Source organism: Corvus kubaryi, unplaced genomic scaffold, assembly GCF_017639235.1.
Source record: "Corvus kubaryi isolate FWS band 111438036 unplaced genomic scaffold, C.kubaryi_AGA036_p1.0 37272, whole genome shotgun sequence".
NCBI lineage: Eukaryota > Metazoa > Chordata > Aves > Passeriformes > Corvidae > Corvus > Corvus kubaryi.
In genome coordinates this window covers 1,222,815-1,232,233 of record NW_024581084.1, presented here as the reverse complement: position 1 = coordinate 1,232,233, position 9,419 = coordinate 1,222,815, and the positions used below count along the sequence as shown (strand labels likewise).

The 9,419-nt window shown below is 45.5% G+C and overlaps 1 protein-coding gene across 4 annotated transcripts in view; it reads right to left on the bottom strand.

The window, feature by feature from the left end:
* The window catches only part of KCNJ16 (potassium inwardly rectifying channel subfamily J member 16), a 34,390-nt gene extending 29,477 nt beyond the window's left edge, over nt 1-4,913 (bottom strand). For 2 of the 4 annotated variants that reach the window (XM_042025513.1, XM_042025514.1), the window contains exon 1: nt 4,624-4,913. The gene's annotated coding sequence lies outside the window, so the exon portion shown is untranslated. The other 2 variants (XR_006015612.1, XR_006015610.1) reach the window with 2 other exon arrangements.
* Between the last annotated feature and the right edge of the window lie 4,506 nt (nt 4,914-9,419).

Sequence of the window (9,419 nt, the reverse complement as noted above, 5' to 3'; positions counted from 1 at the left end):
GCGGGATGGATGCGGATGGGACACGGGATGGGTGCGGGACAGGGGCGGGGAGGCCGCAGGGCTGGTGCGGGCCGGTCCCGGTGCGGTGCGGTCCGGCGCTATCCCTTCAGCACCACGGCTGCTCCGGAGCCCGAGCGGGAGCGGCTCCGGCAGCGCTGGAAGGGAAACCCCCGACATCCCCCGGACCCAGCGGGATGAGCTCAATCCCCCGCCGTGCAGAGCGAAATAAAAAAAGAAAATGCCCTTCTCGCGGTTTAGGTTTCATATGGGCTTGTGCTGGAAAACAAATTAACCTAAGAGGATTTGGGGAATTGGAGCCGGGAACAGAGGACAAGGTGGAAGTGTCTGAGTTTTGAAAATGTGCCCAAGGCCCCGAGTGGCAAATCCTTTTGCTGAATGCTCTTGCTAAGCCCTCTCATCAGCACTGAACGAACACAGAGAAAAGGTGCTTTTTTTGCTTTGAGTTAGCAGAAAAGATTAGCTGCAAACTATTTTCAGTAAAATACTGGTTGTGCTTTCTCCTCTTCTCAAAAAATGTTTCTGCTCATAGAATTTTATCAGAAGAAAACTTAGCAGCCACACAATCTGTGGATCTGAACTGGTAATTTAGATTAAACTGTCATTTGGGTTAATGAAGGTTAGAATTAATTTGTCCAAGACACATCTCTGTAACATTAATAATTAATTTTTGTTTCATGTATCCATGGAATGGTTTGGGTTGGAAGGGACCTTGAAGCTCATCCCATGGAGAGAGGGAATTTCTAGACTCTGGTGGAAAGTTTGCTTAAAGGACTGGATTTCTCTTCCTCCAATAGTTTGTCATTTACTTTTGGCAACTTTCAAGTCTTTGTACTGAACAAAGCAAAGAATTGTGCAGAGCAGATTAAGAATTTTAAAAAATCTCCATCAAGAAGAGCCGAGAAACAGGAGCAGGAAAATGTTCTTGACAGACAAAGCACCCTCACATCATGTGCACAACACCTCAACATTTCACGTGCTACCATCCCATCTTTCTGCACCTTAAACCCCTTAATTTTTAAGATCTCTAAGTGATATTTCAGTGGTAGACCAGTGTTGTGTATTCTGTACATTGCAGTGGCTTTCAAAACATGTGAAATAATCTCCTCTGCATCAACAGCCTGTATTTTATTTACTTTGCATTTCAAAATGCAAGAATAATAAAATCCTTTGTTGGTTCAGTGGTGGGATCTGACTTGGGTTAACAAAGGAAGTGCTGTAAGAGCCTCAGGTGCCCTTCCTGAACTCTCCCAACAATCACCATCTCTTCACCAGGGCGTTATCAGCCACAGCCTGTCCTGGTTCCACAGCTGTAAAAGCAAACAGACACAGCCCAGACTGAACAACCCTTCCCTAAATTTTAATTTTCCTGCTTTCCATCACCCCAGAGATTTCTTGGGTGCTTCATCCTCGGATCAAGCGAGGAGTGTTCCTTGCTCTGGGATTCCTGCAGGGATTTTTTGGCAGAGCTCGGAGCTCCTGTGCAGCTCTGACAGCACTGCCAGCAGAGGGGGAGAGTCAGAGACACAGAGCTGTGATTTCATCCCACATCCTCCGAACTCAGTGGGAACATCCTCAATAAAAAGGAGGAAAAACTTCCCTCCAGAGATGCTGCCGTGATATTTTCCCCAATCCTTTTTTTCTAGCTCCCGTCCACAACCCCAGCTTTCCTTGCTGTTTGTTGTAAAGCATTTATCACTTTTGCTGGACAATTTAAATAAAAACCCTGCAAAAGGCCACATCTGACCTCAGGAATCCTGATGAAGATGGGAAAAACCCTCCTGGAGCAGAACAAAAAGGCCCTGAGCAGCTTTGAGCAGAGGCTGCTGCCTGCCAGCCCTCGTGGCCCTGGTAAATCTGCATTTGATCATGAGCTCTAAGTCCTTAAGCACATTGTAGAAATGGGGCAAATCCTCTTTGGGAATTTACTGACTTAAAAAAACAAAAAGCAACATAATTCCATTTATTTTAACATCATTAGGCACTGGAAAAGAAACCCTGATCATATCATGGGATGTATTTCTGTTATCATCAGTGCATTTTTAACACTTCAGTGCTGGGACACAAAGGAGTTTTTTTGCTGTGGGAAATAAGAAGAAATAAGAATAAGAATTCCTGGAGTCGGGAATAAAAAGCAGTTCCTACTTTGCTATCTTTTCCCCAAGAAAATCTGAGCTATTCGTTGTCAGGATATTGGCACCAAGCTTGGATGGGGCAGTGGTGCTGGAAAATGAGGTTTTTCTGCCTTTTGTTCCTGTCTCTGAAGCAGAATAAGGTGAAATCCAATGTGTCCTATCCTTCAGTATCAGCAGAATGGGTTTGGGACTGGCTTTCCAAAAAACCAACCCAAAAAATCCCAAAAACCCAACTAAACCCCCACCAACCAATGAACCAAAACCCCTCCATAGCTCCAGGTCCTGCTGCACTGGGAATTTTGCTGCTGGCTCTCACACCAGCAGAGCCAGAAGTTAACTCAGGCACAAGGAGCTTGTCTGCTTTTGCTACAGGCAAAATAAAATTGGACCACCTCTCCTTTCCCACCTTTTTCTCCAGAAGATCCCTCTAGGAAGCTCCATTTCCACTTTTTTGCCTTGACCACTTCAGCTCTGAAGCCGAGATGAGGCAGCTGGGCTGGCCTAAGGGATTATCCAGGAGGAAGCCATGAACTCGTCCCTGTTCCTTCCTGGGGTGCGTTTGCTTTCCCCGGCAGGCCGTGTCCTCTCCTGAGAATTCCAGTTCTCCCTGCTCCATTGGCTCCCTGGCTCCCTGACAAGATCTGGCTCTTCAAAGCTCTCCTTCCCCTTCTGATGCCATCACATTTGCATTTTGTGGCACCCAGAACAAGCCAGGCAAATTCCTTTAAAGTCCAATTTGTGCTTTGTAGAATTGCCAGATTGGGGGAAAAAAAAATGCTCAGGAAATGGAGAAATCTGTGGGCTCTTAACAAACTTTAAACTCCTGATAAAAACGATGACAAATTCATCCTCTGCTGACCCAGGTCACCTTTGAACAGACACAAGGTTCTTTGGCAACTTGCCAATCCCCCCATTCTTTCAGAGCCCAGGTTTGTGTTTTGTTCTGCTTTCTTTGCTTGTTTATCTCTTAATCTTTGGGTGAATTGCAGCATCTGAATCTGGCCATTGTAGAAACAGGTTCAAAGCTTCCCAGCTGACTTCTCACTTAATTCATAGCCAAGGTTTCCATTTCCTGGAATCAGGCAACCCTTCATTTATTTTTTCTGTGTTTTGATTTAGAATTTCAGGGTCACTTGGACCAGTGCTGACAATATTCCAACAAATACTAATTTATGCCACCAATAATCCCATTCATTCCAGGATTCTCCAGCGGGGGAGTAATGACTGAACCTCTCTAGATGTGGTAGAAGCTTTGGAAGTATCCATTGGCCACATTATCATCCCTTGCTAAAGGTGCCTTGATCCCTTAAATAAGCAGCTGGGTCTGAACAGAGAATATCAGCGTTTTCCTCACCAGGCAGAGGCACAGAGAGGAGGCTGCACGCAGCTGTCCCTAAGGCTGAGATGTTCTCTGCCTAGATGGGGACACACCTGTCCTACAGGATTTACTCCCGGAGCAAAATGGAATTGGGAGCAGCAGGAGACAGGAAAGATTTGGTTCTTTTATTGGTTTTTCAAGCTCTATTTCTATTAAAATGTTATGTTTTTTGGAAATACATAGTATTTGTCTAATAGGCAATTACACAACACAACTGTCAGCTACTTTTTGGATGTCTTTAAGTACCTGGTTAAACTTTCACTCTCAATCATCATCCCACTTTCCTTCTGTGCTCTACTTCAGCTAAAGTTCCATTATATTATTTTCCGTGTCAATTTATGTCACGGCAAATGGGAAAAAAGTTTGACCAAGTGAATCCTTCCCTCTGCAGACCAGTTTTGAGCCACCACGTAGCACACACACGTGAAACATTATTTAAAAACAAATATTCATGATTTAAAAACAAATACGGCTTAAAACCAAGTGTTCCCACCATATTGACACAGCAACCAGAACAAACGTGAGATGAGTGTCCCTGTCCTCTCTGTGCTGTGCTGAGGGAATTTGCCTCAGCAAGAACTTTTCTTCTAGAATTCACTTTACCCAAGAGCAGAGAGAGAAAATCAAAGGTGCAGGATGAATGCAAATGGTGCAGTTGGATTGGGTGAGCTCAGTGAAAGGACTGCTGTAAATACAGATTTTTCTCTGGCGCAGTCCTGTCTCTCCACAGGGAGAAAAAACCACAAACCTGGACAGACTTGAGCATAAAACATGAGAATATAAAAATTTAGGAGAGAAAAAAAAAAAACACACTTACAGAGACAAGGCTGTTGGTGTGGAGAAAAAAGCAATGGAAAGCAGGGAATAAATCAATTCACAGTGCACACCCTTTAACTGTGGGTACAGACACTTCCGTTTGGGTCAAATTAGGATGAAATCAGCTGGATGTGTGCAGTGATTGAATTGAAAAAGACACACTTAAGCAAAGCTGGCTGCTGCCAGGCTGTTCTGCCCCAAGAGAAGAGCAGAAACCAGGAATGTGCAGCTGCTTTGCCCTGTGCAGGAGTGGAAAGGACACAAAAGGGGCTTTACCTTTGCTCGGGCTGCCACGAGGAAGTTCTTTGAAGGCTCCTTCGTGTCTCGCTGCCAGCAGCTCTGCAACTGTGCAGAAAAACAGAGGCTGGGTTAATAATAAAGAAAGGCACGAGCTGTAAACTCCAAAGAGTCCGGTTAAACATTGACTCCAGTCCTTGGGAGCAGCTCAGAGAGTCTGCCCGGCATCTTGAGGAAGGGAACATCCAGCCTGGAGCTCAGCAGCCTCCTCCCAGCTGGGACACTCAGAGCAGGGAGCTGGGGCCACCCTGCACATCCAGGTGAGGCTTTCAAAGGCAAGAAGCAGGAAATTCTCCCAAGTAATAAAAGCCCTTCATCATTCAAATGGTACTGCAAATATTTACCCACGGGACTGGGTTTGGAGCTACCTGCTGGTAGACAACTTGAGAATAAACAGCTTCAGATTTCTTGTGCAATCCATTTTATTTATTTTTTCCTATAAAAAGTCTTCTGTTTCTAGATTAGCATGAGGTTAAGGGAAGGACTTCCAGCCTACACAAGAAGTGCAATCTCCTTTTCTGTTGAAGTCATAGACCCTGTCCTTTTCTGTGCTGATGGAATTTGCCTCAGCAAGAAGTTTCCTTCTAGAGTTCACTTTACGCAAGGGCAGAGAGGAAAAAAAATCAAAAGTGCAGGATGAATGCAAATGGTACAGCTGGGCTGGGTGAGCTCAGTGAAAGGACTGATGTAAAGACACAACTTCCCAGAGTTCCTGGCCCTCCACAGGGAGAAAAAGACATCTGGAAAAAGGTGAGGATGGAGCACAACACTCATCCCTACACAGGAGCTCTGCAGCCTTGTGCCCTGTCAGAAGGGTTTTAGCTCCTGCTTTTCCCTTCTCACATCATGTTCAGGCTGTTTATTGACAATTAAAGCAGGCACTTTTTAAAAAAAAGACGAATTTAAACCATTCAGATTTCTGGATATGATTTGTGCAACCCCTGCACAGAGACCATGTCTGGATCTTGGATATGAAATGAGAAGAGAAACCCAAATCTAAAGGACGAGACAGGAATGATCTGGTCCGAGGTGAAATGTGTCTAAATCCAAGGTGGGTTTGTATTTGGGTAAAAGAGGCAGCTTTGATGCTTTTCAGGCCAGCTCAGCTCTCCAGCACTGCCCTGCAGTGAGGCACCAGCTCTGACCCAGGAGAGAGGAGCACAACTCCCCGGAGCTGCACAGCTCAGGGCAAAATGCCCTTTTCTGCCTGCTCTGGTGCCACTCCGTGCTTGGGGAGGTGTCACCAGTCCCTGCCTGCGCATTTGCACAGCCCCAGATACTCTGGAAATCCAGCCCCACTTTGGTCGTTCTGTAATACAAATTAATAACAATAACTAGACTTGACTGCTTGACAAAAAGCAAATAGCTCAGAAAAAGCTGTCTTAAATCTTTCTATCCCACTTCCCCAGACCAAAAAAAAATCTACAAATGTTATTTCTTTTGGCAGCTGAAACCTAATCCTACCTTGGTTAACATAACAGAGAGAACAGGAAGCGCTGCGAAGGAATTTTTCATTCCCTGGGACGTCTTTGATCCCACTCCCCTCCCTTTTCCTATCAGGTAATTTTCAAATCTCGATGTTTCCACTTAGTCTACGGATCTTCTTGTTTTGTCTACTCCGGGCAGGCCTTATTTAACTTCCATTTCAGGGATGAAAAACTGCTCTGCGTTGAGACTTTGCTGTTGTGTAAGCCGGAACCTGAGAACTCCAGAATCCAGGAGGGAATCCGGCTGAAATTCGCAGCTCTGGCTGGTGGAAAACCGATCATGGCTTTGCTTTAGCACAAGCAAGGGGCATTCCAACATCACAGAAACCCTGAACAAACCCTTTAAGCATTTTCTCCTGGAGCCACCACTTTTTGTCACTTAGTTCCACTCCCTGACATACGGAGGGAATTTTTTCACCGTTCCCCATCTCAATTTGTGCCCATCTAAAATGTGCCAAGCTCCAAACAAGTTAATGACTGATTAATATCTGGGGTTCTGGAGGAACTTGTTGACCCTTTTTCCAGTCCCACACAGAATTCAAGGCTGCATCTATGCTTTGGACAATAAAAAAAGTCATAATTAAAATATTGGTGACCCTGGAAGGGCTTAATTACCGCAGTGCAGCCTCCTGCTTGTAGCCAAGACAAGTCTGGAGCACTCTGAAATAGGAGAGGACATAAAATCGTAAAAATTATTATCTTGGAGCAGATAATAGAGGAATAAAATGCACATCTGAAAGAATTCAATATTTCTGTGCAAGACAAAATATTGATACCTTGATTTTTACTATTTATACTCCTCATCTACACTTTTGCTGTTGTAGTTTCACTTATCCTGCAGATCTCCAGGCAATAGAATCTAGAGGATCATTGGAAAATAGGGGTTAAAAGGCATCTACAAGAGAAACTCTTGCAAACTGTAAATGTCAGGAATGGGGGAGGAACCTCTTTACAAACATTCCACGATGGGAATTCCACAGGCAAACTGCCCATCACTTTATCGATTTTATTGAGAAGCTTTTCCTGACAATTACACTGAGTTTCTCCCTTTGCAGTTTAAGTCAGTTGCTTCTTCTCGAGTACTTTGTTCACTCCAATATTTCCGTGATCATCTTGCAGCTGCTCCTGGTCAAAGACACAACAGGGACAGATTTATCTGCAAAAGAGAGAACATCTGTCCCATGTCTGATGGAAAATGTCCCCTGCCCTCTGCCTCAGTGCTCCAACAATACCTGTTCCCAGGGAGGATTCAGCTCGTGATTAAAAAAATACTTCACAGTCCCAAAATTCCGTGAATCCCACCCCACAGTAAGGAAAAAGTGTTCAAAAAACGTGGATTTGGCACCAAGATTTAGTGGTGAACTTGGTGGTGGTGGGGCTGGGTTGAAGGTCGGACGTGGTGATCTTAAAGGTCTTTTTCAAATTTAATGATTCCAGGATTCTGTGAAAACTTAATCCCATTTTATGGCTGGCAGACCAATGATTTCAACCAGTAGAATTCTACCTCACTCAAGATTAAGAAAGAAATTAAGTAAAATACAATCCAACAGGAAAGTTTCAATGAACAATTTTTTACTCACGTACACCCAAATCCTGGTTCCAGGAAACTGCTGCTGATAGTCCTCAATGGAATAGCAGGAGTTATAGCCATAATTTCTTGAACCTCCCACTACGTTTTTATTTTTAAAAAATTTTCTAGCTCATAATATTCCTCTCAAGCACAGGGTGGGATTCTTGGGGTTGTTCTGTGGAGGGCCAGGAGCTGGACTCGATGATGCTTGTGAATCCCTTCCAACTCAGGATTTTCCATGATTCTGTGATCCCTCACACCGTGCATGCTCCCAGCTTTCTGCTGGAATGACTGACAGTGATTTTCTTGGGAATAACAAAGAAATATTACTTGCACTGAATAGTGCATGATAACCAACAGTGGTTCTGTCACCCATCCCTTCATCCCTTTATTTCCTTTATCCCTTTATTCCGTTTATCCCTTTATTCCAGGCTATAACTGGAAGCCACTGGAACAGAGGAATTCCTTACCTGATTCCCACTCCTGACTGCAGCACTGGAGACAGACTCCAACCTTTTATGTCCTTTTCCCCCTCTCCTTTTTCTCCTTTACTCAAAGATGGCCAATTTTTCTCCATACTTCTCTTCCCTGAGCACAGTTACAGTAAAAGCCACAAGAATTGACTGGATGGCAGAGCAGATGCAGAAATTCCCTCCTTTTTCTGGCTGTAACTTGTGAAAATCCAGGAATGCTTCCATTATTGCCCTGTGTTATAGTAACCTGCCCAAGATGAAGGTGGATTTGGGGTCATTATTGACTGCACTGCTGCTGAAACAAGGACATTGCTCTGAGCTGCATTTACAAAATGTCTATCCACTGCTCTGCATTCTGCTTCCAGCTGTTTACAGCTCCCAGTGCCTGGAGCAAACAGCTGGGAAGGACTTTGGGACTCAGTGGCACTCTCAGAACTCGGTGGCACCCCCAGGGCTCAGTGGCACTGTCAGGGTCAGTGGTACTGTACCATCAGCCAATGGCAATAGTGTGGGTTTTATCTGATAGCAAATTCGAGAGAGAGAGAAATAGAAAACAGGTGAGGGGACAGAAAGAGGGTGACAGGGATGGAATAAGGACAATATCACCACTCCGTGGGTCCCAGCGATGTTCTGTTGATCCTCTGCAGCTGGTCTTCTTGGTGGTGAAGGTTCTCCCGAAAAGCGTGGAATAGTCCAAAATCCCAGTCAGGTATCTTCAGGGAGGCTTCTTTGGTTGTAGATTCTTTACAGAGTTTTTGTAATAATGGGCAGAACTTTTTTATTTTAATGTTTGAGGCAGGAACTGTTTCAGTCTGACACCGACTGTGCCTGGAGTGAGCAGGACAAAGGCATCAATGGGGTTTGGGTGTCACCTTGGAGACTCCAGGGGGGCTGTGCCTGGAGGATGGATGTGCCCCAGCCCTGGAGTGTGGGGTGGGATGGGCTGTGCCTGGAGGATGGATGTGCCCCAGCCCTGGAGTGTGGGATGGGCTGTGCCTGGAGGATGGAGATGCTCCAGCCCTGGAGTGTGGGGTGGGCTGTGCCTGGAAGATGGATGTGCTCCAGCCCTGGAGTGTGGGGTGGGATGGGCTGTGCCTGGAGGATGGAGGTGCTCCAGCCCTGGAGTGTGGGATGGGCTGTGCCTGGAGGATGGAGGTGCTCCAGCCCTGGAGTGTGGGGTGGGATGGGCTGTGCCTGGAGGATGGAGGTGCTCCAGCCCTGGAGTGTGGGATGGGCTGTGCCTGG